Source organism: Castor canadensis, chromosome 16 (assembly GCF_047511655.1).
Source record: "Castor canadensis chromosome 16, mCasCan1.hap1v2, whole genome shotgun sequence".
Taxonomy (NCBI): Eukaryota; Metazoa; Chordata; class Mammalia; order Rodentia; family Castoridae; genus Castor; species Castor canadensis.
Genome location: NC_133401.1, coordinates 56953921 through 56961593, shown reverse-complemented (window position 1 = coordinate 56961593; position 7673 = coordinate 56953921). Strand labels below are relative to the sequence as shown.

General features: G+C 43.9%; 1 pseudogene; it reads left to right on the top strand.

Annotated features, from left to right (window-relative positions):
• The first annotated feature begins 4666 nt into the window (after positions 1-4666).
• LOC141417933 (small ribosomal subunit protein eS26 pseudogene) lies at positions 4667-5979 on the top strand (annotated as a pseudogene).
• The last annotated feature ends 1694 nt before the right edge of the window (positions 5980-7673 follow it).

Genomic DNA, 7673 nt, shown 5'->3' with positions numbered 1-7673 from the left:
GGCAAATAGTTCGTAAGACCCTATCTCAAAAAAACCCATCACAAAAAAGGGCTGAAGGAGTGGCTCAAGGTGTGGACCCTGAGTTTAAACCCCAGTACCACAAAAATTAATTAATTAACTACATGATAATGATTTAGCACATGTCTCATACCATGGGTTAGAAATGGAGTTGTGTTCTAGCAATGGAGAGTATCCTCTGGGATGAACTTGGAGGAGGCACATGCCTCTTCTCATGTTCTCCAGCTGATGGTCCACCCAACTTAGATTTGGGTGGAGCTCCTTTTCCCGCTTCCTTCAGGCATCTGAGATAGAGCTAGATGACAAAGAACAAGACAACTGCGAAGGCACTGATGGTCTGCATTGGGGTCTGATTTCCTTAGCTCTCGTGAAGGTCATCCGGTGCCTGAATAGTGAGGCAGCATGGAAGGTCTTCCTCAGCCCACCCTCCTGCACTGCCTCCTGAGGGGAAGATTTTCAGGGAGCTGTTGGTGTGCTGTGGGTTCCACCTGCTCTCAGAAAGGGGTTCTGGGAGATAGTCCTCCTTCCTTCCTGATGGGAGGAGAGCATCGTAAAGTGACTGCTTCTACACTCAGATTGCATCTGCCTTTTGGAGGAAACCTGCTTGTCCCATTTAAAGGGCAATCTTTGCAGTGGCCAGGTGTTTGAAAGGCAAGCAGCTTCTTAGAGTAAGCAAGAGCTGTATGATGTCTGTGGACTCATGTGGGATTGCAGGGGGACATCTTAGGATCTGTTCATGGGGATTCCTGTGGGGTCAAGCAGACAACCAAAAGGAGCTGGATCAGATGCCTAAGGGTGAAGAAGGGAGAAACCAGTCAGAATAGGCATATTTCACTTTGCAAAGCACTCTCAGGTGAGGAACTTTGCAGATATGTATTTTATTTTTTCCTTTCTTCTTTTTTTTTTTTCTTTTTATTTATTTTTTGACGGTACTAGGGTTTGAACTCAGGGTGTTCACCTTGAGCCACTTCACATCCCTATTTTTGTGATGAGTTTTTTTGAGATAGGGTCTCACAAACTGCCCAAACTGAGATCCTCCTGATCTCTGCCTCCTGAGTAGCTAGATAGGCATGGCCACCGGCACCCAGCCTTTTATTTTATTTATTTATTTTAGCAGCACTGGGGTTTGAACTCAGGACCTCATGCTTACAAGGCAGGCACTCTTCCTGCTTGAGCCACTCTGCCAGCCAGCCAGTCTATTTTAAAGACCTGCCCAGCCCAAGGAGCCCAAACACTAAACCATCTCGACAGCACCAGTCAAGTAAGAACACTTGCTGCACAAGTTAGAAATCAACACAGGGTTAGAAATCAAGGTGTCAGATTCTGTAAAGAGGGAGATGCACAAGGCAAAGAGAGAAGCCAAGCATGCCCCTCCCTGACCATAGGACAAGCAGGTTTCCTCCGAAAGGCAGATGCAATCTGAGTGTAGAAGCAGTCACTTTACGATGCTCTCCTCCCATCAGGAAGGAAGGGGGACTATCTCCCAGAACCCCTTTCTGAGAGCAGGTGGAACCCACAGCACACCAACAGCTCCCTGAAAATCTTCCCCTCAGGAGGCAGTGCAGGAGGGTGGGCTGAGGAAGACCTTCCATGCTGCCTCACTATTCAGGCACCGGATGACCTTCACGAGAGCTAAGGAAATCAGACCCCAATGCAGACCACCATGTCCCTGCAACAAATATACCATGTACTGCTAGGGAGCAAGGGACCAGCAGGGAGAAGGCTGGCCTGGAAGTCATGTGTGAGAGCTTGATGATTTGTGGGGGTTGAACTGAGACTATGTTCAGCGACGTAGTGGTTGTAGGACCTTTATGTTGTCTAAAGTGACCAGGAGTCTCACGACTGCCCAATTTTTCAGGATAATTAGTCCTCAGAATAAACAAAAAGGGAGAGAGGGAGGCAAATTTCAAGTTTCTTTCACATTAAAGCCCATGTTTTGTGTGTTTAAATAATGGCTATATGAGGAAAGGCACTTTTCAAATCTGTGAACTTGAAAGATTAGAGCCTGAAGGTTAGATCTCGAGGTTCTCTTAAGAGAATGAAGCTTCATCCCTTTGGGGTTTGATGAGCCTGGAGCCCACGGTCATGCTACATTTTGAGACTAAGGCTCCGGCTTGGGTTGAGCAGCCGCTAATCAACACCATGGCATTTGTGAAGGGTTGAGTAAATTTGACGTATATCACAGCCCCAAGAAAAGAAGGGAAGGGTGTGGTGGTGCATACCTATAATCCCAGCACTCAGGAGACTGAGGCAAAAGGATCATGAGTTCAAGGCCAGCCTGAGTACATATCAAGACCATCTCACAAAAAAAGAAGCTGAGTGCTGATGGCTCACGTCTGTAATCCCAGTTACTTAAGAGGCAGAGATCAAGAAGATTGAGGTTCAAGGCCAGCCTGGGCATTATGTTCTTGAGACTCCATATTAACCAATAGCTGGGCATGCTGGCACATGCTTGTCATCTCAATTATGTGGAGAGCAAAAATAGGAAGATTCCAGTCCAGGTTTGCCTGGATATCTATAAAAACAAAACAAAATAAAAAGGCTGGAGTGTGGTTCAAGTGGCAAAGCGCCTGCCTACTAAGCATGAGGCCCTCAGTTCAAACCCCAGTACTACAAAGCAAAACAAAACAAAGCAACAACAAAAAGATGGAGCCAACGCTCCTCTTCCATGCTGGGTAGAAGAGATTCTCCAGCTGCCTGGGCTCCTGAACTAGGATTCTTTAATTCTGGTCATAACATGATGGCTGCCAGGGTGCCGCTCTGACATCATGGTTGTGAGTGAGGTCTGTGGGCTTATGACAGCAGAGCAGATGCTGGGGGTGACACACAGGGCTTCCCAAGGATGGACTTAAGGTGTGCATAAATGAAGTGAGAATCTTATTCTGGAACCAGTGAACTATCCAGTTGTAGGATCCTTTGAGACCACCCAAAGTCTCTGCTACATTTTACAGACAGGAAACCTGGGGCTAACATATGACCAGGGACTTCCAGGACTGAGTGTGCTCAGCCACAGGGAGATGTGAGCCCTGGCTTTTTAAAGTGCACCTAAGAAATGCACTTGGGGCAGAGGGAAAATATCCCATCGAGGAACCAAGGAAGGAAAGTTCCATTTGTATAATTAAATTGCTCCATTTTGGTGTCATCAATAGGGTGTGTGAAAGATAGACAAGGCTGTAAGGAGGGTGACTGCAGAAAGGAGACAAAGAAGGATGGCTTCATGTCAGGAGTCTGTACATCACCCTGAAGGCAAAAGAAAGTTCTTGGAGAGGCCTGGTGAGAGATCTAATAATAACAGCAAGTATTTCATGAGCGTTTGCTTACGCTGTGCTAGGCACTGTTCTCACACTGTGAGGTGTAATTGCTTAAGTTAATTGTCACTGAACACTGTGAGGTATGTTCTAATGTCACACATCCATTTAACTGAGGCACAGAGAGGTTAAGTCACTTGCCCAAAATTACTGCTTGCTTGGAGTCAGGATTCCAATCCCAAAATCTGACTCCAAAGCTGAAGCACTGGAGCTCTGCCTTCAGCTGCACATGTTTTAGAAAGAGCATTCTGGTGACCACAGCAGGATGGTTGGGGTGCGTGTCTGGGGCCTGGAGACCCATCCCCGGCCTGTGGAGTCTCCTCTGTGAGTAAAGGCAGAATCTCAGCCAACGAGGACCACAGGGTTTGCCAGGACTTTCTGGGTCAGTAGAATCACAGAATCAACTCCTTTAGCATCCTCACGTGGGACACCGAGAGTCAGAGAGGCAGGAGGAATGGCCCCCACGGACATGTGCTCACATTAAACCAGGCTTGGATCTGACAGCATGACGCTAGAGACAGGAACTGACTAAAATCTTAACAGTGCTTTCCATGAACAAGGAGATACTCTGTAAGAAAACCTTTAAAGTGGGCATATGCTTGATACTTTTAGGAATTTGTCCAAAAGATTATGCAAGCAAATACACATGTAACGGGGTGTTTAATTAATAATAATTATGAAAATTCCCAAAAATGATACCTGTTGAAACTATTCCAGGAATAGGGGGAGGAGGGATCAAGGAGAATAGTGGAGGGGGTGAATTTAAGCATGATATATTTGATATATTGTAAGAACTTTTGTAAATGCCACAATGTACCTCCAATCCAGCACAACAATAAAAAAGTTCCTAATAATTAAAGAGTTGGTTGAATGAATTATGATTTATCTACTTATAGAATATATTGTAGTCTTACAAAAAACAATCAGGCTCTGTGATCCTCCTAAAATTTTGGATGTGTTATGAATTACAGGTTTTTCTGGGAAGTAATCCATAGCTAGCTTAAGATTTTCAAAGAGAAGGACTGGCAGAGTGACTCAAGTGATAAGAGGGCCTGCTTAGCAAACATGAGGCCCTGAGTTCAAATTCCAGTGGGGCCACAAAAAAAAAAATTGGTGCTGGTGGAGTGGCTCAGTGGTAAGAGTATCTGCCTAGCAAGCCTGAGGTCCTTAGTTCAAACCCCAGTGCTGCTAAAAAAAAAATAAATAAATAAATTTCAAAGGGATCTGTGACTAAAATAAGTTAAAAACTATTATTAGAAAATGATATCAAAAAACTTATTTTATTAGAAAATGATATCAATAAAACTTATTTTAGCCTCTTTGTGGCCCGTGCTTCCAAGATGACAAAAAAAAAAAGCAAAACCAATATTCATGCCAAAAAGGGCTGCGGCCATGTACAGCTATTTGCTGTACAAACCAATCCTGGTACACACCCAAGGGCAAGGCCATTAGGAAGTTTGCCATTCGGAACACAGAGGCTGCAACTGTCAGGTGAGTCCCTTCGACATGTACACGCTTCCCAAGCTCTATGTGAAGCTGCTTTACTGCGTAAGTTGTGCACGGTTGTCAAGAATCGATCTGGAGAAGCCTGGAAGGACCAGACCCCCTCCACCCCAGTTTAGACCTGTTGGTGCTGCACCACAACCTTCACCAAAGCCCATGGAAGGAGTTGGATCCTTAACAAAACAAAGTGGAGATTATCCTTTAGGAAAAAAATCTAGAAAACTTATTTTAAAAGGTAAAATAAGGGTTGGTGGAGTGACTCAAGTGGTAGGGGTACCTGCTTAGCAAGTGTGAGGCCCCAAGTTTAATCCCTGGTACTATCCCCCCAAAGATATATATAAACAGGGCTGAGGTGTAGCTTGGTGGTACAGCATTTACCTAGCATGTGAGAGGCCCTTGTGTTTGATCCCCAGCACCACTAATAGTAATAATAATAATAATGATATAAACAGAACTATAACATAATAGGTTTCTTTTAAATAGTCTAAGGACTGGGGCTGTGGCTCAAATAGTAAAGTGTCTGCCTAGCAAGCATGAGGCCCTGAGTTTAAATCCCAAACCACCTAAATAGATTAATTAATTTTAAAAAAAGTCTAAATCCTAACAGGGTGTGGTGGTTTCTGGTTATAATCCTAGAGCCTGGGAGGCTGAGGCAGGAGGATCATGAGTTCTAGGTCAACCTGCCTTAAAAAAAAACTCCTCCAATTCTGCCTCCAAGTTCTAAGAGTTTATTCTGTTCCATCTGGAGATGGAAGAGACCCCAAGAAGGCAAGAATCTAGGGCACAATCACCAGGGAGGGGTAGCTGAAAGGGCAGTAGGAGGTGCCTGCTGCCCTCCCAGACGTTGCAGCAGAAGCTCTGAGACATCTCCCAGGCTCTGGACGCTGATGTCCTGCCACCTCCCCTCTGTTACCTTCCCACCTTTATCAAGCCTCACACGTTCGGGCCACTTTGCTGCTGGACTTGACAGACCAAACGAAACAGAGGCAGGTGGCAGATAACCAGATCCCTTTCTTGCCACACATAGGCCTGTTGGCTTGCCGGCCTGGAAGAGAAGGCATCTTGTTTCCCCGACACATTCCAGAGTCATGTCCCCCAGGCTGTGGGGCCTCCGGCCAGATCCTCCAGCCCCCAGGACTCTCATGGTTGAGACAAAAGAGTGAAAGACCTGACATTGTTAAAGGGGTTATGTTCCTCTTTCCAAAGACCCAGTTTTGCTGTGTGACCTTCAGCAATTCCCTCCCCTCTCTGGGCCTGTGTTTCTGCACCTGGATTGGGAGACAACTGGGCTAGATAATTCCTGAGACTTCCATCTTGCTCCCACATCCAATTCTGACTTCATTCAGAGGTCCTCAATTTACCCAAACCAGGAAGCAGATTCACCATACCTCTAAGTGCCAACCCAGATTCATGAGGCCCTGGTATGGAAACCAGTTAAAACTTTTCTGATGGAGTATATGAGATAGACACTTTCTCTCAACACTCAGTACACACACACCACACACACACACGAGATACAAGTTTCACGCAGTAATGCCTGCAAGATGCACTCTGATATTTTCTATTCTTTTCTGTTACAAAATTCCAGAGTCTCTCTGTTCCCATGCCCTGAGTGTTGGGGGGTTACTTCTTTCTCCCTTTCTATCTCCCCCTATTTGACCTGCTTTACTAAATAAACCTTTGCTAATCTTCCAAAAAAAATTCCAGTTGCAAACAATTTCACGTGTTGTTTCATACCAAGTGAAACAATAATCACCTACTCTGAAAAAGCTGATTCACGCAGCTACGCCTGTTTCTGAGCAAGGCAGTATCAGTTCAGATGAATGTAAGTAATTACACACAGATCTTATTTTAACTACCTGCAACTACCTGGCTTCCCAGACTCTACTGTGCATATGAGTCACATGGAATGTTCTTTTTTTTTTAAGTTTGTATCTTAAATTTAAATTTTCTTTAATAATTATGCAAAATACCTACATTGTTTTAAAATCAAATGTATAAAACCAGGAAACACTCAAAGAAATCTAACTTCCATCCTTTTTTTTTTTCTTTTATTATTCATATGTGCATGCAAGGCTTGGGTCATTTCTCCCCCCTGCCCCCACCCCTCCCTTACCACCCACTCCCCCCCTCCCTCTCCCCCCCCAATACCCAGCAGAAACTATTTTGCCCTTATCTCTAATTTTGTTGTAGAGAGAGTATAAGCAATAACAGGATCTAACTTCCATCCTTAACCCCCCCATTCTAGTTCCTCCCTCCCATTTTGGGTGACTTTAAAAATTCAATTTATGACTTATAACATTTTAGCATAAAAACATATGTGTATGAACATATATTTATTCCTCTCTTTCTTAGCATTTGATATATTGTACACAAATTTCTCCATCATGCTTTCTCATATAAAATTATATTTTAGAGATTGATCCAAAGTAAAGTGTAGAGTTACTCCTTATTCCATTTAAAAGTCAGTTTATTCAACGCCATTGGTTACAAGGTAAAAGCTTTTACAAGCTTGACAGATATTGCCAAATTCTCCACCATAGATGTTATGCAGTATTGAAATCCTACCAGTATGAGATTGCCTGTTTCCACACAATCTATCACCAGATTATTTTAATCTTTTGAACTTCCTAAAAGCTGATAAGTGAGAAAATCTATCCCATTGCAGTCTGAAGTTGCACTTCCTATTTTAATATGGCTCAGAAACATTTGCATCTTATTTTTACATGGAATGTTCTTAAAACACAGATTCCAATTTCATGGCTCAGACATGAGACCAGGATTCCATGTTTGTGACTATAGCCACCTGCGTGATGATGCAGCTGGGTCAGACAACAAAAATCT